Source organism: Phyllobates terribilis, unplaced genomic scaffold (genome assembly GCF_046119375.1).
Source record: "Phyllobates terribilis strain yellow unplaced genomic scaffold, ASM4611937v1 Scaffold_1049__1_contigs__length_452226, whole genome shotgun sequence".
Lineage (NCBI taxonomy): Eukaryota > Metazoa > Chordata > Amphibia > Anura > Dendrobatidae > Phyllobates > Phyllobates terribilis.
The window spans coordinates 187,974-210,548 of record NW_027363809.1 but is presented as its reverse complement, the minus strand read 5'-3'; the positions used below and the strand labels follow the sequence as shown (position 1 = coordinate 210,548).

General features: G+C 45.4%; 12 non-coding genes and 1 pseudogene across 12 annotated transcripts; all 13 read right to left on the bottom strand.

Moving 5' to 3' along the window:
- Positions 1 to 1,710: 1,710 nt before the first annotated feature.
- LOC141242684 (U2 spliceosomal RNA) lies at positions 1,711 to 1,901 on the bottom strand. Its single transcript, XR_012307080.1, has one exon. It is a non-coding gene; the product is annotated as a U2 spliceosomal RNA (small nuclear RNA).
- A 1,115-nt stretch (positions 1,902 to 3,016) lies between these two features.
- Positions 3,017 to 3,207, bottom strand: LOC141242560 (U2 spliceosomal RNA). The gene has a single exon (XR_012306964.1). It is a non-coding gene; the product is annotated as a U2 spliceosomal RNA (small nuclear RNA).
- A 1,115-nt stretch (positions 3,208 to 4,322) lies between these two features.
- LOC141242559 (U2 spliceosomal RNA) lies at positions 4,323 to 4,513 on the bottom strand. The gene has a single exon (XR_012306963.1). It is a non-coding gene; the product is annotated as a U2 spliceosomal RNA (small nuclear RNA).
- A 1,118-nt stretch (positions 4,514 to 5,631) lies between these two features.
- Positions 5,632 to 5,822, bottom strand: LOC141242558 (U2 spliceosomal RNA). Its single transcript, XR_012306962.1, has one exon. It is a non-coding gene; the product is annotated as a U2 spliceosomal RNA (small nuclear RNA).
- A 1,118-nt stretch (positions 5,823 to 6,940) lies between these two features.
- LOC141242557 (U2 spliceosomal RNA) lies at positions 6,941 to 7,131 on the bottom strand. The gene has a single exon (XR_012306961.1). It is a non-coding gene; the product is annotated as a U2 spliceosomal RNA (small nuclear RNA).
- Positions 7,132 to 8,246: 1,115 nt separating this feature from the next.
- On the bottom strand, positions 8,247 to 8,437 carry LOC141242556 (U2 spliceosomal RNA). The gene has a single exon (XR_012306960.1). It is a non-coding gene; the product is annotated as a U2 spliceosomal RNA (small nuclear RNA).
- Positions 8,438 to 9,552: 1,115 nt separating this feature from the next.
- On the bottom strand, positions 9,553 to 9,743 carry LOC141242555 (U2 spliceosomal RNA). Its single transcript, XR_012306959.1, has one exon. It is a non-coding gene; the product is annotated as a U2 spliceosomal RNA (small nuclear RNA).
- A 1,115-nt stretch (positions 9,744 to 10,858) lies between these two features.
- LOC141242723 (U2 spliceosomal RNA) lies at positions 10,859 to 11,058 on the bottom strand. The gene has a single exon (XR_012307114.1). It is a non-coding gene; the product is annotated as a U2 spliceosomal RNA (small nuclear RNA).
- A 6,158-nt stretch (positions 11,059 to 17,216) lies between these two features.
- On the bottom strand, positions 17,217 to 17,421 carry LOC141242727 (U2 spliceosomal RNA; annotated as a pseudogene).
- A 684-nt stretch (positions 17,422 to 18,105) lies between these two features.
- Positions 18,106 to 18,288, bottom strand: LOC141242737 (U2 spliceosomal RNA). Its single transcript, XR_012307118.1, has one exon. It is a non-coding gene; the product is annotated as a U2 spliceosomal RNA (small nuclear RNA).
- A 1,115-nt stretch (positions 18,289 to 19,403) lies between these two features.
- LOC141242554 (U2 spliceosomal RNA) lies at positions 19,404 to 19,594 on the bottom strand. The gene has a single exon (XR_012306958.1). It is a non-coding gene; the product is annotated as a U2 spliceosomal RNA (small nuclear RNA).
- Positions 19,595 to 20,706: 1,112 nt separating this feature from the next.
- LOC141242553 (U2 spliceosomal RNA) lies at positions 20,707 to 20,897 on the bottom strand. The gene has a single exon (XR_012306957.1). It is a non-coding gene; the product is annotated as a U2 spliceosomal RNA (small nuclear RNA).
- A 1,115-nt stretch (positions 20,898 to 22,012) lies between these two features.
- LOC141242722 (U2 spliceosomal RNA) lies at positions 22,013 to 22,197 on the bottom strand. Its single transcript, XR_012307113.1, has one exon. It is a non-coding gene; the product is annotated as a U2 spliceosomal RNA (small nuclear RNA).
- Positions 22,198 to 22,575: the final 378 nt, after the last annotated feature.

Below are 22,575 nucleotides of genomic sequence, written 5' to 3'. Positions count from 1 at the left end.
GGCCTAAAAAAGGGGGGGCCTAAAGGGGGGGGTACTGTAGTGCCGGCGTCCCTGCCCTCTGCTAGGCAGGGACGCTGCTCCTCTCACCGCTCTGCTCCGTGCCCGGCTTCCTCCCCCCGCTCTGCTGTCAGCGCGCGCTCCGTCCCGGCGTCCTCCTCCTGCTCTGCTCTCAGCGCGCGCCCCTTCCCGGCCCCTGTGCTTAGGGCGCGCGCGCGCACGCTCCCCTCCTCTTAAAGGGGCCGCGCGCGCCGCCCTAAAGAGTCCCCGGCCAATGGCCGGAGGACTTCATCATATATAAGGCACCTCCTCCAAAATGGAGGTGCCCGAGCAATGTTGTTTGCACCTGTGTCTCACCTGTGCTTCAGCCCTCAGGTCCCGTTGCCAGTTACCTGCCAGTTTCCTGCCAGTTTCCTGCTAGTTACCTGCCAGTACCTGCCAGTTACCTGCCTGATTCCTGCCTGAATACTTGTTACCTGTCTGCCAGTCTGAGGTCCGACGGTCTGCCTTACTACTCCTGTCAGTCTGTCTAAAGGACCAGCCTGCCCGCTCACCTGGGAGCGCATATCAGCTACCTGCCTGCTTGCCTGAGGTCCGACGGTCTGCCTTGCTACTCCGGTCAGTCTGTCTATGGACCAGCTTGCCCGCTCACCTGGGAGCGCTTCTCCGTTATCTGCCTGCTTGCCAGCCCGGAGGCTCCGTTGTCACGTGCTGTGACCACCAGCTACTCCAGACTCTTGCCCGCTCACCTGGGAGCGCATCTCCGTTAGCTGCCTGCTTGCCAGCCCGGAGGTCCCGTTGTCACGTGCGGTGACCATCAGCTATTCCAGAGACTCTTGCCCGCTCACCTGGGAGCGCTTCTCCGTTACCTACCTGCCTGCCAGCCCGGAGGTTCCGCCGTCACGTGCCGTGACCACCTGCTATTCCAGAGACTCTCGCTTGCTCACCTGGGAGCACACATCTACCACCTGCCTGCTAGCCTACCCGGAGGCTCTGCCATCACAGGTCGTACCTACCCCTTACCCAGAGACTGCCCTGATCACTTGCCGTAACTCCCTGTCCGTTCACCCAGAGACTGCCACCCGCTCCCTTACAAGGGCCGCCCCCTTGTATAGTAGCTCAGAGGTTCCGCCTCCCGGACCCGTTACAGTCCGCCTCCCGGACCCGTTACAGTCTGCAGGCATTAAATGAAAGAAGTCAGTGTTCCAGCAGAAGGAGACAACGTTTCAGAAAAGGCATTGTAGCAAACCAAAAAATAAATTTTAAGCGCAGCAGAGTAACCAGCGCACATACCTGTTAGCTCAGGTGAGTTTAAAAGGCTGCTGTTGATAACAAGGGCATTTGCTAAATAGATGGTGTGTGTGCAACAATATACTGAAAGGTCAATTATATTGTGCAGCTTATCTCACCACCTGTAGTTATTTAGGTGAAAGCTCCAAAATGCTTGCCTAATATGTCTGTTTATCCAAAAGGAAGTAAAAAGGGAGAGCTAGAAAGATAGCATTGCATCACATTACATGGCAATGCAATGCACAGTTGCTGAAGTTGAACCAAAATGAGCTTGTAATCTGGCTTCTGCAACTTTGAACATGAAAAATCCAATGAGGAGAAGAAAAGCAAAGCCAAAGAGTCCATCCCCAAATCCGACAAACAAGCAAAATGAAAAAAAAACATTGAATTCAATTCTTTCTGATTTTAGAAACTGCATTAAAGAAGGGGTGCACCGGTCCTGGAGATACTGCAATACCAGGTCAATGCGTGGAGTGGACAGAGCAAGCTCTTTTTCCATCTCCCTGTTCTAAAAATCCATTTAATATATGGTCCCCAGATAGGGGACGTATCAGATATTAAACTGATAAGAACAGATACTACACTTGATCTTAGCCAAAAGGTCGAGAAGCGATAACCAGAATTGGTTTCAAACTACGGAGCCACCCAAGGATCCTAAAAAGTCCATTTGTGGAGATGAGCTCCTGGACTCCCGTTAAGAAGACATGTTGTCAACCTCTAGATCCCTTACATGCCTGCACTTTTCGGCTTGCTGCTGCTGCAATCCACGCGTTTTAGATCTGCATAACTCCACCTCTTTAAACACAGCACCTTCACCCCCTGCTGTTCCCACCCGCCTCAACACCGTTGGAAGGGAGGAGAACCAATTAAGGCGGGGGGTGGGGTGGAACGAGCAGCTGTCTACCCTTAGCAGGAGGGCTCCTGATTACATACCTCTCCTGCTGCTGCTGCTGCTGGCTGTCCAGCAGCAGACTGAAGGTGGCTGCTGCTGTGCACAGGTATATAAAGGCTCAGAGCCTATTATGACACGCGCAGCCAGCGTTCCATTGCCACATTCCATCTACTGCAGGCAGGATACCTGGCTGGCTGAATGTCGCTGAGAAGCTCACAGAGACCGCCATAAGCAACAGTTTAACAGAATGCCACAGACTAATCAACCAAACTTTTTGGGTTGGGTTCTCTTTTATAGTCTGCAGGCATTAAATGAAAGAAGTCAGTGTTCCAGCAGAAGGAGACAACGTTTCAGAAAAGGCATTGTAGCAAACCAAAAAAGAAATTTTAAGCGCAGCAGAGTAACCAACGCACATACCTGTTAGCTCAGGTGAGTTTAAAAGGCTGCTGTTGATAACAAGGGCATTTGCTAAATAGATGGTGTGTGTGCAACAATATACTGAAAGGTCAATTATATTGTGCAGCTTATCTCACCACCTGTAGTTATTTAGGTGAAAGCTCCAAAATGCTTGCCTAATATGTCTGTTTATCCAAAAGGAAGTAAAAAGGGAGAGCTAGAAAGATAGCATTGCATCACATTACATGGCAATGCAATGCACAGTTGCTGAAGTTGAACCAAAATGAGCTTGTAATCTGGCTTCTGCAACTTTGAACATGAAAAATCCAATGAGGAGAAGAAAAGCAGAGCCAAAGAGTCCATCCCAAAATCCGACAAACAAGCAAAATGAACAAAAAACATTGAATTCAATTCTTTCTGATTTTAGAAACTGCATTAAAGAAGGGGTGCACCGGTCCTGGAGATACTGCAATACCAGGTCAATGCGTGGAGTGGACAGAGCAAGCTCTTTTTCCATCTCCCTGTTCTAAAAATCCATTTAATATATGGTCCCCAGATAGGGGACGTATCAGATATTAAACTGATAAGAACAGATACTACACTTGATCTTAGCCAAAAGGCCGAGAAGCGATAACCAGAATTGGTTTCAAACTACGGAGCCACCCAAGGATCCTAAAAAGTCCATTTGTGGAGATGAGCTCCTGGACTCCCGTTAAGAAGACATGTTGTCAACCTCTAGATCCCTTACATGCCTGCACTTTTCGGCTTGCTGCTGCTGCAATCCACGCGTTTTAGATCTGCATAACTCCACCTCTTTAAACACAGCACCTTCACCCCCTGCTGTTCCCACCCGCCTCAACACCGTTGGAAGGGAGGAGAACCAATTAAGGCGGGGGGTGGGGTGGAACGAGCAGCTGTCTACCCTTAGCAGGAGGGCTCCTGATTACATACCTCTCCTGCTGCTGCTGCTGCTGGCTGTCCAGCAGCAGACTGAAGGTGGCTGCTGCTGTGCACAGGTATATAAAGGCTCAGAGCCTATTATGACACGCGCAGCCAGCGTTCCATTGCCACATTCCATCTACTGCAGGCAGGATACCTGGCTGGCTGAATGTCGCTGAGAAGCTCACAGAGACCGCCATAAGCAACAGTTTAACAGAATGCCACAGACTAATCAACCAAACTTTTTGGGTTGGGTTCTCTTTTATAGTCTGCAGGCATTAAATGAAAGAAGTCAGTGTTCCAGCAGAAGGAGACAACGTTTCAGAAAAGGCATTGTAGCAAACCAAAAAAGAAATTTTAAGCGCAGCAGAGTAACCAGCGCACATACCTGTTAGCTCAGGTGAGTTTAAAAGGCTGCTGTTGATAACAAGGGCATTTGCTAAATAGATGGTGTGTGTGCAGCAATATACTGAAAGGTCAATTATATTGTGCAGCTTATCTCACCACCTGTAGTTATTTAGGTGAAAGCTCCAAAATGCTTGCCTAATATGTCTGTTTATCCAAAAGGAAGTAAAAAGGGAGAGCTAGAAAGATAGCATTGCATCACATTACATGGCAATGCAATGCACAGTTGCTGAAGTTGAACCAAAATGAGCTTGTAATCTGGCTTCTGCAACTTTGAACATGAAAAATCCAATGAGGAGAAGAAAAGCAGAGCCAAAGAGTCCATCCCAAAATCCGACAAACAAGCAAAATGAACAAAAAACATTGAATTCAATTCTTTCTGATTTTAGAAACTGCATTAAAGAAGGGGTGCACCGGTCCTGGAGATACTGCAATACCAGGTCAATGCGTGGAGTGGACAGAGCAAGCTCTTTTTCCATCTCCCTGTTCTAAAAATCCATTTAATATATGGTCCCCAGATAGGGGACGTATCAGATATTAAACTGATAAGAACAGATACTACACTTGATCTTAGCCAAAAGGCCGAGAAGCGATAACCAGAATTGGTTTCAAACTACGGAGCCACCCAAGGATCCTAAAAAGTCCATTTGTGGAGATGAGCTCCTGGACTCCCGTTAAGAAGACATGTTGTCAACCTCTAGATCCCTTACATGCCTGCACTTTTCGGCTTGCTGCTGCTGCAATCCACGCGTTTTAGATCTGCATAACTCCACCTCTTTAAACACAGCACCTTCACCCCCTGCTGTTCCCACCCGCCTCAACACCGTTGGAAGGGAGGAGAACCAATTAAGGCGGGGGGTGGGGTGGAACGAGCAGCTGTCTACCCTTAGCAGGAGGGCTCCTGATTACATACCTCTCCTGCTGCTGCTGCTGCTGCTGGCTGTCCAGCAGCAGACTGAAGGTGGCTGCTGCTGTGCACAGGTATATAAAGGCTCAGAGCCTATTATGACACGCGCAGCCAGCGTTCCATTGCCACATTCCATCTACTGCAGGCAGGATACCTGGCTGGCTGAATGTCGCTGAGAAGCTCACAGAGACCGCCATAAGCAACAGTTTAACAGAATGCCACAGACTAATCAACCAAACTTTTTGGGTTGGGTTCTCTTTTATAGTCTGCAGGCATTAAATGAAAGAAGTCAGTGTTCCAGCAGAAGGAGACAACGTTTCAGAAAAGGCATTGTAGCAAACCAAAAAATAAATTTTAAGCGCAGCAGAGTAACCAGCGCACATACCTGTTAGCTCAGGTGAGTTTAAAAGGCTGCTGTTGATAACAAGGGCATTTGCTAAATAGATGGTGTGTGTGCAACAATATACTGAAAGGTCAATTATATTGTGCTGCTTATCTCACCACCTGTAGTTATTTAGGTGAAAGCTCCAAAATGCTTGCCTAATATGTCTGTTTATCCAAAAGGAAGTAAAAAGGGAGAGCTAGAAAGATAGCATTGCATCACATTACATGGCAATGCAATGCACAGTTGCTGAAGTTGAACCAAAATGAGCTTGTAATCTGGCTTCTGCAACTTTGAACATGAAAAATCCAATGAGGAGAAGAAAAGCAGAGCCAAAGAGTCCATCCCAAAATCCGACAAACAAGCAAAATGAACAAAAAACATTGAATTCAATTCTTTCTGATTTTAGAAACTGCATTAAAGAAGGGGTGCACCGGTCCTGGAGATACTGCAATACCAGGTCAATGCGTGGAGTGGACAGAGCAAGCTCTTTTTCCATCTCCCTGTTCTAAAAATCCATTTAATATATGGTCCCCAGATAGGGGACGTATCAGATATTAAACTGATAAGAACAGATACTACACTTGATCTTAGCCAAAAGGCCGAGAAGCGATAACCAGAATTGGTTTCAAACTACGGAGCCACCCAAGGATCCTAAAAAGTCCATTTGTGGAGATGAGCTCCTGGACTCCCGTTAAGAAGACATGTTGTCAACCTCTAGATCCCTTACATGCCTGCACTTTTCGGCTTGCTGCTGCTGCAATCCACGCGTTTTAGATCTGCATAACTCCACCTCTTTAAACACAGCACCTTCACCCCCTGCTGTTCCCACCCGCCTCAACACCGTTGGAAGGGAGGAGAACCAATTAAGGCGGGGGGTGGGGTGGAACGAGCAGCTGTCTACCCTTAGCAGGAGGGCTCCTGATTACATACCTCTCCTGCTGCTGCTGCTGCTGCTGGCTGTCCAGCAGCAGACTGAAGGTGGCTGCTGCTGTGCACAGGTATATAAAGGCTCAGAGCCTATTATGACATGCGCAGCCAGCGTTCCATTGCCACATTCCATCTACTGCAGGCAGGATACCTGGCTGGCTGAATGTCGCTGAGAAGCTCACAGAGACCGCCATAAGCAACAGTTTAACAGAATGCCACAGACTAATCAACCAAACTTTTTGGGTTGGGTTCTCTTTTATAGTCTGCAGGCATTAAATGAAAGAAGTCAGTGTTCCAGCAGAAGGAGACAACGTTTCAGAAAAGGCATTGTAGCAAACCAAAAAAGAAATTTTAAGCGCAGCAGAGTAACCAGCGCACATACCTGTTAGCTCAGGTGAGTTTAAAAGGCTGCTGTTGATAACAAGGGCATTTGCTAAATAGATGGTGTGTGTGCAACAATATACTGAAAGGTCAATTATATTGTGCAGCTTATCTCACCACCTGTAGTTATTTAGGTGAAAGCTCCAAAATGCTTGCCTAATATGTCTGTTTATCCAAAAGGAAGTAAAAAGGGAGAGCTAGAAAGATAGCATTGCATCACATTACATGGTAATGCAATGCACAGTTGCTGAAGTTGAACCAAAATGAGCTTGTAATCTGGCTTCTGCAACTTTGAACATGAAAAATCCAATGAGGAGAAGAAAAGCAGAGCCAAAGAGTCCATCCCAAAATCCGACAAACAAGCAAAATGAACAAAAAACATTGAATTCAATTCTTTCTGATTTTAGAAACTGCATTAAAGAAGGGGTGCACCGGTCCTGGAGATACTGCAATACCAGGTCAATGCGTGGAGTGGACAGAGCAAGCTCTTTTTCCATCTCCCTGTTCTAAAAATCCATTTAATATATGGTCCCCAGATAGGGGACGTATCAGATATTAAACTGATAAGAACAGATACTACACTTGATCTTAGCCAAAAGGCCGAGAAGCGATAACCAGAATTGGTTTCAAACTACGGAGCCACCCAAGGATCCTAAAAAGTCCATTTGTGGAGATGAGCTCCTGGACTCCCGTTAAGAAGACATGTTGTCAACCTCTAGATCCCTTACATGCCTGCACTTTTCGGCTTGCTGCTGCTGCAATCCACGCGTTTTAGATCTGCATAACTCCACCTCTTTAAACACAGCACCTTCACCCCCTGCTGTTCCCACCCGCCTCAACACCGTTGGAAGGGAGGAGAACCAATTAAGGCGGGGGGTGGGGTGGAACGAGCAGCTGTCTACCCTTAGCAGGAGGGCTCCTGATTACATACCTCTCCTGCTGCTGCTGCTGCTGGCTGTCCAGCAGCAGACTGAAGGTGGCTGCTGCTGTGCACAGGTATATAAAGGCTCAGAGCCTATTATGACACGCGCAGCCAGCGTTCCATTGCCACATTCCATCTACTGCAGGCAGGATACCTGGCTGGCTGAATGTCGCTGAGAAGCTCACAGAGACCGCCATAAGCAACAGTTTAACAGAATGCCACAGACTAATCAACCAAACTTTTTGGGTTGGGTTCTCTTTTATAGTCTGCAGGCATTAAATGAAAGAAGTCAGTGTTCCAGCAGAAGGAGACAACGTTTCAGAAAAGGCATTGTAGCAAACCAAAAAAGAAATTTTAAGCGCAGCAGAGTAACCAGCGCACATACCTGTTAGCTCAGGTGAGTTTAAAAGGCTGCTGTTGATAACAAGGGCATTTGCTAAATAGATGGTGTGTGTGCAACAATATACTGAAAGGTCAATTATATTGTGCAGCTTATCTCACCACCTGTAGTTATTTAGGTGAAAGCTCCAAAATGCTTGCCTAATATGTCTGTTTATCCAAAAGGAAGTAAAAAGGGAGAGCTAGAAAGATAGCATTGCATCACATTACATGGCAATGCAATGCACAGTTGCTGAAGTTGAACCAAAATGAGCTTGTAATCTGGCTTCTGCAACTTTGAACATGAAAAATCCAATGAGGAGAAGAAAAGCAGAGCCAAAGAGTCCATCCCAAAATCCGACAAACAAGCAAAATGAACAAAAAACATTGAATTCAATTCTTTCTGATTTTAGAAACTGCATTAAAGAAGGGGTGCACCGGTCCTGGAGATACTGCAATACCAGGTCAATGCGTGGAGTGGACAGAGCAAGCTCTTTTTCCATCTCCCTGTTCTAAAAATCCATTTAATATATGGTCCCCAGATAGGGGACGTATCAGATATTAAACTGATAAGAACAGATACTACACTTGATCTTAGCCAAAAGGCCGAGAAGCGATAACCAGAATTGGTTTCAAACTACGGAGCCACCCAAGGATCCTAAAAAGTCCATTTGTGGAGATGAGCTCCTGGACTCCCGTTAAGAAGACATGTTGTCAACCTCTAGATCCCTTACATGCCTGCACTTTTCGGCTTGCTGCTGCTGCAATCCACGCGTTTTAGATCTGCATAACTCCACCTCTTTAAACACAGCACCTTCACCCCCTGCTGTTCCCACCCGCCTCAACACCGTTGGAAGGGAGGAGAACCAATTAAGGCGGGGGGTGGGGTGGAACGAGCAGCTGTCTACCCTTAGCAGGAGGGCTCCTGATTACATACCTCTCCTGCTGCTGCTGCTGCTGGCTGTCCAGCAGCAGACTGAAGGTGGCTGCTGCTGTGCACAGGTATATAAAGGCTCAGAGCCTATTATGACACGCGCAGCCAGCGTTCCATTGCCACATTCCATCTACTGCAGGCAGGATACCTGGCTGGCTGAATGTCGCTGAGAAGCTCACAGAGACCGCCATAAGCAACAGTTTAACAGAATGCCACAGACTAATCAACCAAACTTTTTGGGTTGGGTTCTCTTTTATAGTCTGCAGGCATTAAATGAAAGAAGTCAGTGTTCCAGCAGAAGGAGACAACGTTTCAGAAAAGGCATTGTAGCAAACCAAAAAAGAAATTTTAAGCGCAGCAGAGTAACCAGCGCACATACCTGTTAGCTCAGGTGAGTTTAAAAGGCTGCTGTTGATAACAAGGGCATTTGCTAAATAGATGGTGTGTGTGCAACAATATACTGAAAGGTCAATTATATTGTGCAGCTTATCTCACCACCTGTAGTTATTTAGGTGAAAGCTCCAAAATGCTTGCCTAATATGTCTGTTTATCCAAAAGGAAGTAAAAAGGGAGAGCTAGAAAGATAGCATTGCATCACATTACATGGCAATGCAATGCACAGTTGCTGAAGTTGAACCAAAATGAGCTTGTAATCTGGCTTCTGCAACTTTGAACATGAAAAATCCAATGAGGAGAAGAAAAGCAGAGCCAAAGAGTCCATCCCAAAATCCGACAAACAAGCAAAATGAACAAAAAACATTGAATTCAATTCTTTCTGATTTTAGAAACTGCATTAAAGAAGGGGTGCACCGGTCCTGGAGATACTGCAATACCAGGTCAATGCGTGGAGTGGACAGAGCAAGCTCTTTTTCCATCTCCCTGTTCTAAAAATCCATTTAATATATGGTCCCCAGATAGGGGACGTATCAGATATTAAACTGATAAGAACAGATACTACACTTGATCTTAGCCAAAAGGCCGAGAAGCGATAACCAGAATTGGTTTCAAACTACGGAGCCACCCAAGGATCCTAAAAAGTCCATTTGTGGAGATGAGCTCCTGGACTCCCGTTAAGAAGACATGTTGTCAACCTCTAGATCCCTTACATGCCTGCACTTTTCGGCTTGCTGCTGCTGCAATCCACGCGTTTTAGATCTGCATAACTCCACCTCTTTAAACACAGCACCTTCACCCCCTGCTGTTCCCACCCGCCTCAACACCGTTGGAAGGGAGGAGAACCAATTAAGGCGGGGGGTGGGGTGGTACGAGCAGCTGTCTACCCTTAGCAGGAGGGCTCCTGATTACATACCTCTCCTGCTGCTGCTGCTGCTGGCTGTCCAGCAGCAGACTGAAGGTGGCTGCTGCTGTGCACAGGTATATAAAGGCTCAGAGCCTATTATGACACGCGCAGCCAGCGTTCCATTGCCACATTCCATCTACTGCAGGCAGGATACCTGGCTGGCTGAATGTCGCTGAGAAGCTCACAGAGACCGCCATAAGCAACAGTTTAACAGAATGCCACAGACTAATCAACCAAACTTTTTGGGTTGGGTTCTCTTTTATAGTCTGCAGGCATTAAATGAAAGAAGTCAGTGTTCCAGCAGAAGGAGACAACGTTTCAGAAAAGGCATTGTAGCAAACCAAAAAAGAAATTTTAAGCGCAGCAGAGTAACCAGCGCACATACCTGTTAGCTCAGGTGAGTTTAAAAGGCTGCTGTTGATAACAAGGGCATTTGCTAAATAGATGGTGTGTGTGCAACAATATACTGAAAGGTCAATTATATTGTGCAGCTTATCTCACCACCTGTAGTTATTTAGGTGAAAGCTCCAAAATGCTTGCCTAATATGTCTGTTTATCCAAAAGGAAGTAAAAAGGGAGAGCTAGAAAGATAGCATTGCATCACATTACATGGCAATGCAATGCACAGTTGCTGAAGTTGAACCAAAATGAGCTTGTAATCTGGCTTCTGCAACTTTGAACATGAAAAATCCAATGAGGAGAAGAAAAGCAGAGCCAAAGAGTCCATCCCAAAATCCGACAAACAAGCAAAATGAACAAAAAACATTGAATTCAATTCTTTCTGATTTTAGAAACTGCATTAAAGAAGGGGTGCACCGGTCCTGGAGATACTGCAATACCAGGTCAATGCGTGGAGTGGACAGAGCAAGCTCTTTTTCCATCTCCCTGTTCTAAAAATCCATTTAATATATGGTCCCCAGATAGGGGACGTATCAGATATTAAACTGATAAGAACAGATTTTTTTTTTTTTTTTTTTTTTTTTTTTTCTCCTCAGACGAGGAAATTCCACAGTCTATGGAAAGCAGACAAAGGAAAATTCCATCAAAACAGCTGCATCAAATCCAATACGCAATTTGCTGTCCCCATCATCATCGGAAATATTTATTTCATATTTCAAAACAACAATAACAAAAATCAAGAGGTACTAACAATATATCTCCACTTTTTAACTTTCCATATTCCCTCCGCATCCACTTCCCCTCTCCTCTTTTTGTCCCATAGGAAACACACATACATCTTCCCCAAAATCACCTTCACACTATCCTTTACAGCAATTTCCTTCCTTTTAAACACATACACATTCCTCACATCCCATAACACTTCCTTTATACATGCAAGCATCAACCACAAGACTCTTTCCTTCGTCCCATCACATATTCCCAAACCAAACATAAACAACTCAAAAGACAACAAATTCACACCACACAATTCTTTACACAAAGGCCCCATTCTCCCAATCACATCTCTAGCATACTGGCAATTCCAAAAAACATGCAACACACTTTCCCTTCCACCACAGCCATTTCTTGGACACATTTCACTCCTCACCAAACCTCTATTCCTCTGAAACTCTCTCACAGGTAATACTCCATGTAAAGACTGCCACACAACTTCACTCTGTTTGTTGGTCATACCACTCATCCGCACTTTCTTCCAAACCTTCTGCACATCACCACCCCTAACCATATTTATTCCACATTCTACCTCTCTACATTCAATCATCCTATACACAGCCTTCTTATTCTCCAGCAATCTCACATCTGCATCACACAGTTCATACCTCACCAAAAACTTATAAACCCACACATACCATACAGGCACCTCAAAAGCAATCGGACATCGCAAATCCCTTTCTTGCCACTTTAAACGAAACAAATACGCTCCAAATAAATACCTACACATAGATGAAAACTTTCCATCCGCCCTAATCACTTTCAAAACAAACACAACGATATTCACACCAAAAAACACGTCCAAATTCGGAAAACCCAAACCACCTTTTTCCACTCTTTTAACCAAAATTTCTCTCCTAGCTCTCTCCATTTTCGAGTTCCACAAAAAAACAAATAAAATTCTATTCAAGCTTCTCATACACATATATCCTGGTGGAAATACTACCGCAATATATAAAAATATTGGCAACACCACACTCTTAACAATTAAAATCTTCCCAAAAAAGAATAAACTCCTCAATTTCCAAAAATTCAACTTCTGCTCAACTTTTCCTTTCGCATCATCCCAACTTTCTTTCCCATCCAAACTCTCTGAAAACTTCACACCCAAAACTTTAATAGGTCCATTCACTACATTCACACCTACATGCCTACTTAAACTTCTGCCTCCAAAACCCTTACACTCACTCTTTTCCCAATTCACTTTAAACGCAGATGCACCACAAAAAATAGACACTAACAACTTCACCCGCCTCACCGAACATTCAGAATCACATAATACACACACGTCATCCATATAACCACTCACCTTCCATTCTTTTCCTCCACCTCCCGGCACTTGCACACCACGAATTACCTTATCTTTCCTCAGCATACACAACAATGGCTCAATTGCACAAATAAATGCTACAGGGGACAAAGGACACCCCTGTCGCACACCCGAAAACACATTCACTTTCCTACCCACATACCCATTCATTAAAACACAGCTATAAACACCCGTATACAAACTTCTCACTCGCCCAACAAAATCAGCCGGAAAACCCATTTTTAACAACACTCTGAACAAAAAACCATGCGACAACCTATCATAAGCCTTTTCAAAATCCAAACTTAACAAAAATACACTCTTCTTACGACCCATGCAATCCCATAGACAATCTCTTAACATACACACACACTCATGAATCCGCCTCCCAGGTACCGCACAACACTGCTCATCCCCAATCACACTCTCTATCACATCACGCATCCTATTAGCCATAAGTTTTGCATAGATTTTATAATCACAATTAAGTAACGTTATTGGCCTCCAATTCCTCAGACTTTTCAAATCCCCTTTCTTAGGAATTAACACAACCATACCTGCACGCATACTCTCAGTCACCTCCATGTTTCCCCACATATACTTACATACATCCACAAAGTCCTTACCAATCACACCCCACATCACACGATAAAATTCTACTGGGAGGCCATCCTCCCCCGGCGTCTTATTCAAAGCCATACTACACATAACCTTCCATACCTCATCACCAGTCACCTCACCCATCACTCTCTCTCTTTCTGCTTCACTCAACTTACTCTCTAACACACTCAAAACATCATTCTCCAAACATTCATCCCTCTGTTTCACTGCATACAGATCCTCATAAAACTTAGCCACCTCTTCACACATATCCTCTCCACTCACCTCACTTCCATCTGCTCCATACACCACGCTCATACTCTGTTTCTTTCCAAAAACTTTTTTAAAGAAAAACCGAGAACATTTCTCATCCTGCTCCATCTTATCAATCTTTGCCCTAAACACTATGCTTCTCCCTCTCTCCAACAAAAACTCACTAATCTCCTTTTTTACCTCTAAAATATCCTCCTCCACCTCAACTCCTCCTTCCCTTAACTTATACAAAACGCTCAACCGCGCGTTCAGTTTAACAAAACTCTCTCTTTTAATTGCTGCATACTTGTATCCTAAATTTTTAAAGAACATTTTTGTTTGTTTCTTCACCCAGTCCCACCACTCACAAACATTCCCAAACTCATTTTTATGCTTACACCATTCTTCATACCGCCTTTCATACTCCTTTCTCACATCTTCATTCTCTAACAGTTTAACATTTAACTTCCACAATCCTCTCCCAAACACTCCATCAACTTTTATATCCAACTCACACAACATACACACATGATCTGAAAAAAGAACGTTTTCCTGCCTATAATTAACAGAAACCATATTTTTAGAAATAAAACAATAATCCAATCTGGATTGTACCCTACCACTCTCAGAAAAGAAAGTGTTCAACAAAGGATTCATGTTACACACGCGCTGCATATCACACAACCCAAAATCATTCACTAACTCCAATAATGCTTTCCCAGACACATCCACATTCACTCTCCCCACATCACAGTTCATATCACCCACAATTACCACAGGTATTCTTCCTGGAACAAAAAGCTTAATTTTTTCAAATAAATTTTTGCGCTCATTTTTTTCAACTGGCGCATAAACATTAATAACACAAAACTTTACATTCTTGTATACAAAATTAGCAAGGATACATCTCCCCACCTCAATAACCAAATAATCACTCAAAACAACCTCCCTTCCTTTAACCAAAATACCCACACCATCATTCTTATTACATGCACTCCCCGACCACACAGACGCTCCATAAGACCATTCATCCCCTTTCACACCATCCACTACCCCACATTCTTGTAAACAAAAAATAGATGCATTTTGCATAGCTAAAAACTCAAAAATAGCAGCTCTTCTTACTTTACTTTTAAACACTCTTACGTTTTGGGACACTATGGTAAATCCCATAATACTTCTACTCCTTCACCAATTACACAAAGAAATAGCCTTTGGCCTAAACCAAAGCTCACAAGAGGACAAAAAGAAAAAACATTTACAATATTATATGGTGACACTATCCAGCACCACCACTATCCTCCTCCGCCATCAGAACAGAACAGCTGGTTTCCGACCCGCTGGCTTCACCAGCCACACTCCTCATTCTGGCAGTTCTGATCTTCCTCTGAGGCTCACTAAAATCTGCATCATCACTGCCCCCACCATCCTCCCTACGACTCTTCTTTGCACCCCTATCATCCTCCGAAGAAAAATCTTCAATGTTTTCAGGACCCGAAGGGTGTTCAGGACTGTCGGGTTCCGAGATTTGCACTTCACATCCTGTTGCGTCCATTGCCTCTCCAAAAGTCATCATCTCAGGCAGCTCTGCTTCCACCACTTTCCTAGATATTCTCGCAGACACTGCCTTTTTCTCCACCTTTGCCACTTCCCTCCAGAACTCCTTTTCTTCCCTCCGCTTCTTCCTCATTTCTTCAGCAGAAGAAGAACATGGTCTCAAGGACACCTCCTCTGGCGCCGTAGAGGGAGAGGCTCTACCAGTTTCCCGCCTCCTTCCCTCTCTCTCCTCCCTCTCCAATCTTTCCAGCACTTTCAGTGCGCTTGCCATCTGCCTCCTCTCCAGCTCCTCCTCCTTCTGTTCTTTATCAGAACGTCTAGGTGCACTCATAGGACAGTCCTTATACATGTGATCACTACTCCCACAGACATCACAGGACTTGGCCTCTGGACACTGGTTGGCCATATGCCCCTCCTTTCTGCAATTTCGGCAACACTGCCCTTTAAGGCATGTTACCATGGTATGTCCGAAAGAAAAGCATCTACGGCAAAACATGGGCTGGCCTGGGTAAAAGAGGAAACCTCTATGGCCTGCAACGGAAAAATTTGATGGAGGGTGTCTAAAGCCCCCCACACTGTCAGGATCCCTTTTCAATTTCACACGGAATTTATACTGACAGTTAAAGATTCCTAGACAATTGACTTGCTTCACTCCCTTCCGCACATATTCACAGTAGCGAGAGAGGAAGCACTCCAGCAGCTCAGGGTCTGTAAAAGGGTTATAGACAGTCACAGTCACCTCCTTTTCTTGCAGACCAAACAAAGGTTCCCATCTAACTCCTTCCAAGCAGGGGTCACTAGAGTGACCACGGAGCCATTCAAAGACATTAAGGCAAACATCCTGGTCCATAAAGGTAACGTCATAATTACCTTGACGTGAAAATTCGTTGACACTGAAGATCTCAGAACGTCTTGCTCCAGCTTTGCCTTCAACGATGTCTTGGAAAATGAAAACCACGTTGTTCTTGTTCTGGTCAGATGGATCCACGGACAAACGGATGGTGTTCTTCACAAAAGACATCTTGGATTCTGTCGGTATGGAATACCACAGGAAAAAGCAGAAAATCCTCCACAAAAGGGTCCGGATTCCTCCAGGAGACTCGCACCAATCAAGGTACAGTCATACGATCGCAGCCAAAAGGCCGAGAAGCGATAACCAGAATTGGTTTCAAACTACGGAGCCACCCAAGGATCCTGAAAAGTCCATTTGTGGAGATGAGCTCCTGGACTCCCGTTAAGAAGACATGTTGTCAACCTCTAGATCCCTTACATGCCTGCACTTTTCGGCTTGCTGCTGCTGCAATCCACGCGTTTTAGATCTGCATAACTCCACCTCTTTAAACACAGCACCTTCACCCCCTGCTGTTCCCACCCGCCTCAACACCGTTGGAAGGGAGGAGAACCAATTAAGGCGGGGGGTGGGGTGGAACGAGCAGCTGTCTACCCTTAGCAGGAGGGCTCCTGATTACATACCTCTCCTGCTGCTGCTGCTGCTGCTGGCTGTCCAGCAGCAGACTGAAGGTGGCTGCTGCTGTGCACAGGTATATAAAGGCTCAGAGCCTATTATGACACGCGCAGCCAGCGTTCCATTGCCACATTCCATCTACTGCAGGCGGGATACCTGGCTGGCTGAATGTCGCTGAGAAGCTCACAGAGACCGCCATAAGCAACAGTTTAACAGAATGCCACAGACTAATCAACCAAACTTTTTGGGTTGGGTTCTCTTTTATAGTCTGCAGGCATTAAATGAAAGAAGTCAGTGTTCCAGCAGAAGGAGACAACGTTTCAGAAAAGGCATTGTAGCAAACCAAAAAAGAAATTTTAAGCGCAGCAGAGTAACCAGCGCACATACCTGTTAGCTCAGGTGAGTTTAAAAGGCTGCTGTTGATAACAAGGGCATTTGCTAAATAGATGGTGTGTGTGCAACAATATACTGAAAGGTCAATTATATTGTGCAGCTTATCTCACCACCTGTAGTTATTTAGGTGAAAGCTCCAAAATGCTTGCCTAATATGTCTGTTTATCCAAAAGGAAGTAAAAAGGGAGAGCTAGAAAGATAGCATTGCATCACATTACATGGCAATGCAATGCACAGTTGCTGAAGTTGAACCAAAATGAGCTTGTAATCTGGCTTCTGCAACTTTGAACATGAAAAATCCAATGAGGAGAAGAAAAGCAGAGCCAAAGAGTCCATCCCAAAATCCGACAAACAAGAAAAATGAACAAAAAACATTGAATTCAATTCTTTCTGATTTTAGAAACTGCATTAAAGAAGGGGTGCACCGGTCCTGGAGATACTGCAATACCAGGTCAATGCGTGGAGTGGACAGAGCAAGCTCTTTTTCCATCTCCCTGTTCTAAAAATCCATTTAATATATGGTCCCCAGATAGGGGACGTATCAGATATTAAACTGATAAGAACAGATTTTTTTTTTTTTTTTTTTTTTTAAAGCCCGAATTCGTGTACAAAACCCGAGTGCGCTTAAAAAAGTGACAAGTGCCACAAAAAAAGTGCACTAGGATGCTGGTCTTCTTGAAACCCTCTCCAAAAGGAGAAGGGTCCCCCAAACCATTCCCCGTCCCTCCGAGCCAAAAGGCCACAGCGAGGAACAGGGACAAAAAGCCACCTCCAGCCGAAGCCAGAGGCGACCCAATCTTACCCCCAGCACCTGCCCGAGTTCTCACCCGAGCAAGGCACTGGGAGCCAAAGACTGTGCTCCCCTCCCGGAAGAGGGGAGCCAACAACGCTCTCCTCCCGAAAGAGGAGAGCCAGGGGGGTTCAGGGGGGAGCGGAACCTGATGGCCACACACTCCCCCCCTAGACCTGCCAAGAGAGGAACCCGTAAGGGAACCGCATCCCGACAAAATCCTAGTAGGACGTGACACACGTGAATAAGTGGACACACAGTGACAAAGAAATTAAATAAATAGTGAAGGTTTCACAGTATAATACTGCCCGGACCTTCGACCGGGAATTGAAAAATTCCCCATCCTAAGGCCAGAAGGCCCGGAATAAGGGTGTGTGCGAAGAAAGAAAATTTGAAGTGCTTGTGCAAATGTGCCATAAACTCAAGTGGGGTTCCCAATCCCAGTGAGTTAAGGCACCCCAGGGTCACCACTCCTGGGGCACTTCACACTTCGGGCTTTCGATCTTCCCCGGCCCAATGGAGTCGATCCTGTGGGGCCATGCTTTCCACCAGATGACTATATTAGACACCTGGCGTACTAACAAGCGCCTAAACCCCAGTGTGCATAATGTATCAATCTACTAGGGCGGCCAACATCCAAAACCGCCTTTTCGAAAGATACTACACTTGATCTTAGCCAAAAGGCCGAGAAGCGATAACCAGAATTGGTTTCAAACTACGGAGCCACCCAAGGATCCTAAAAAGTCCATTTGTGGAGATGAGCTCCTGGACTCCCGTTAAGAAGACATGTTGTCAACCTCTAGATCCCTTACATGCCTGCACTTTTCGGCTTGCTGCTGCTGCAATCCACGCGTTTTAGATCTGCATAACTCCACCTCTTTAAACACAGCACCTTCACCCCCTGCTGTTCCCACCCGCCTCAACACCGTTGGAAGGGAGGAGAACCAATTAAGGCGGGGGGTGGGGTGGAACGAGCAGCTGTCTACCCTTAGCAGGAGGGCTCCTGATTACATACCTCTCCTGCTGCTGCTGCTGCTGGCTGTCCAGCAGCAGACTGAAGGTGGCTGCTGCTGTGCACAGGTATATAAAGGCTCAGAGCCTATTATGACACGCGCAGCCAGCGTTCCATTGCCACATTCCATCTACTGCAGGCAGGATACCTGGCTGGCTGAATGTCGCTGAGAAGCTCACAGAGACCGCCATAAGCAACAGTTTAACAGAATGCCACAGACTAATCAACCAAACTTTTTGGGTTGGGTTCTCTTTTATAGTCTGCAGGCATTAAATGAAAGAAGTCAGTGTTCCAGCAGAAGGAGACAACGTTTCAGAAAAGGCATTGTAGCAAACCAAAAAAGAAATTTTAAGCGCAGCAGAGTAACCAGCGCACATACCTGTTAGCTCAGGTGAGTTTAAAAGGCTGCTGTTGATAACAAGGGCATTTGCTAAATAGATGGTGTGTGTGCAACAATATACTGAAAGGTCAATTATATTGTGCAGCTTATCTCACCACCTGTAGTTATTTAGGTGAAAGCTCCAAAATGCTTGCCTAATATGTCTGTTTATCCAAAAGGAAGTAAAAAGGGAGAGCTAGAAAGATAGCATTGCATCACATTACATGGCAATGCAATGCACAGTTGCTGAAGTTGAACCAAAATGAGCTTGTAATCTGGCTTCTGCAACTTTGAACATGAAAAATCCAATGAGGAGAAGAAAAGCAGAGCCAAAGAGTCCATCCCAAAATCCGACAAACAAGCAAAATGAACAAAAAACATTGAATTCAATTCTTTCTGATTTTAGAAACTGCATTAAAGAAGGGGTGCACCGGTCCTGGAGATACTGCAATACCAGGTCAATGCGTGGAGTGGACAGAGCAAGCTCTTTTTCCATCTCCCTGTTCTAAAAATCCATTTAATATATGGTCCCCAGATAGGGGACGTATCAGATATTAAACTGATAAGAACAGATACTACACTTGATCTTAGCCAAAAGGCCGAGAAGCGATAACCAGAATTGGTTTCAAACTACGGAGCCACCCAAGGATCCTAAAAAGTCCATTTGTGGAGATGAGCTCCTGGACTCCCGTTAAGAAGACATGTTGTCAACCTCTAGATCCCTTACATGCCTGCACTTTTCGGCTTGCTGCTGCTGCAATCCACGCGTTTTAGATCTGCATAACTCCACCTCTTTAAACACAGCACCTTCACCCCCTGCTGTTCCCACCCGCCTCAACACCGTTGGAAGGGAGGAGAACCAATTAAGGCGGGGGGTGGGGTGGAACGAGCAGCTGTCTACCCTTAGCAGGAGGGCTCCTGATTACATACCTCTCCTGCTGCTGCTGCTGGCTGTCCAGCAGCAGACTGAAGGTGGCTGCTGCTGTGCACAGGTATATAAAGGCTCAGAGCCTATTATGACACGCGCAGCCAGCGTTCCATTGCCACATTCCATCTACTGCAGGCAGGATACCTGGCTGGCTGAATGTCGCTGAGAAGCTCACAGAGACCGCCATAAGCAACAGTTTAACAGAATGCCACAGACTAATCAACCAAACTTTTTGGGTTGGGTTCTCTTTTATAGTCTGCAGGCATTAAATGAAAGAAGTCAGTGTTCCAGCAGAAGGAGACAACGTTTCAGAAAAGGCATTGTAGCAAACCAAAAAAGAAATTTTAAGCGCAGCAGAGTAACCAGCGCACATACCTGTTAGCTCAGGTGAGTTTAAAAGGCTGCTGTTGATAACAAGGGCATTTGCTAAATAGATGGTGTGTGTGCAACAATATACTGAAAGGTCAATTATATTGTGCAGCTTATCTCACCACCTGTAGTTATTTAGGTGAAAGCTCCAAAATGCTTGCCTAATATGTCTGTTTATCCAAAAGGAAGTAAAAAGGGAGAGCTAGAAAGATAGCATTGCATCACATTACATGGCAATGCAATGCACAGTTGCTGAAGTTGAACCAAAATGAGCTTGTAATCTGGCTTCTGCAACTTTGAACATGAAAAATCCAATGGGGAGAAGAAAAGCAGAGCCAAAGAGTCCATCCCAAAATCCGACAAACAAGCAAAATGAACACAAAACATTGAATTCAATTCTTTCTGATTTTAGAAACTGCATTAAAGAAGGGGTGCACCGGTCCTGGAGATACTGCAATACCAGGTCAATGCGTGGAGTGGACAGAGCAAGCTCTTTTTCCATCTCCCTGTTCTAAAAATCCATTTAATATATGGTCCCCAGATAGGGGACGTATCAGATATTAAACTGATAAGAACAGATACTACACTTGATCTTAGCCAAAAGGCCGAGAAGCGATAACCAGAATTGGTTTCAAACTACGGAGCCACCCAAGGATCCTAAAAAGTCCATTTGTGGAGATGAGCTCCTGGACTCCCGTTAAGAAGACATGTTGTCAACCTCTAGATCCCTTACATGCCTGCACTTTTCGGCTTGCTGCTGCTGCAATCCACGCGTTTTAGATCTGCATAACTCCACCTCTTTAAACACAGCACCTTCACCCCCTGCTGTTCCCACCCGCCTCAACACCGTTGGAAGGGAGGAGAACCAATTAAGGCGGGGGGTGGGGTGGAACGAGCAGCTGTCTACCCTTAGCAGGAGGGCTCCTGATTACATACCTCTCCTGCTGCTGCTGCTGCTGGCTGTCCAGCAGCAGACTGAAGGTGGCTGCTGCTATGCACAGGTATATAAAGGCTCAGAGCCTATTATGACACGCGCAGCCAGCGTTCCATTGCCACATTCCATCTACTGCAGGCAGGATACCTGGCTGGCTGAATGTCGCTGAGAAGCTCACAGAGACCGCCATAAGCAACAGTTTAACAGAATGCCACAGACTAATCAACCAAACTTTTTGGGTTGGGTTCTCTTTTATAGTCTGCAGGCATTAAATGAAAGAAGTCAGTGTTCCAGCAGAAGGAGACAACGTTTCAGAAAAGGCATTGTAGCAAACCAAAAAAGAAATTTTAAGCGCAGCAGAGTAACCAGCGCACATACCTGTTAGCTCAGGTGAGTTTAAAAGGCTGCTGTTGATAACAAGGGCATTTGCTAAATAGATGGTGTGTGTGCAACAATATACTGAAAGGTCAATTATATTGTGCAGCTTATCTCACCACCTGTAGTTATTTAGGTGAAAGCTCCAAAATGCTTGCCTAATATGTCTGTTTATCCAAAAGGAAGTAAAAAGGGAGAGCTAGAAAGATAGCATTGCATCACATTACATGGCAATGCAATGCACAGTTGCTGAAGTTGAACCAAAATGAGCTTGTAATCTGGCTTCTGCAACTTTGAACATGAAAAATCCAATGAGGAGAAGAAAAGCAGAGCCAAAGAGTCCATCCCAAAATCCGACAAACAAGCAAAATGAACAAAAAACATTGAATTCAATTCTTTCTGATTTTAGAAACTGCATTAAAGAAGGGGTGCACCGGTCCTGGAGATACTGCAATACCAGGTCAATGCGTGGAGTGGACAGAGCAAGCTCTTTTTCCATCTCCCTGTTCTAAAAATCCATTTAATATATGGTCCCCAGATAGGGGACGTATCAGATATTAAACTGATAAGAACAGATTTTTTTTTTTTTTTCGAAAGCCCGAATTCGTGTACAAAACCCGAGTGCGCTTAAAAAAGTGACAAGTGCCACAAAAAAAGTGCACTAGGATGCTGGTCTTCTTGAAACCCTCTCCAAAAGGAGAAGAGTCCCCCAAACCATTCCCCGTCCCTCCGAGCCAGAAGGCCACAGCGAGGAACAGGGAGAAATAGCCACCTCCAGCCGGAGCCAGAGGCGACCCAATCTTACCCCCAGCACCTGCCCGAGTTCTCACCCGAGCAAGGCACTGGGAGCCAAAGACTGTGCTCCCCTCCCGGAAGAGGGGAGCCAACAACGCTCTCCTCCAGAAAGAGGAGAGCCAGGGGGGTTCAGGGGGGAGCGGAACCTGATGGCCACACACTCCCCCCCTAGACCTGCCAAGAGAGGAACC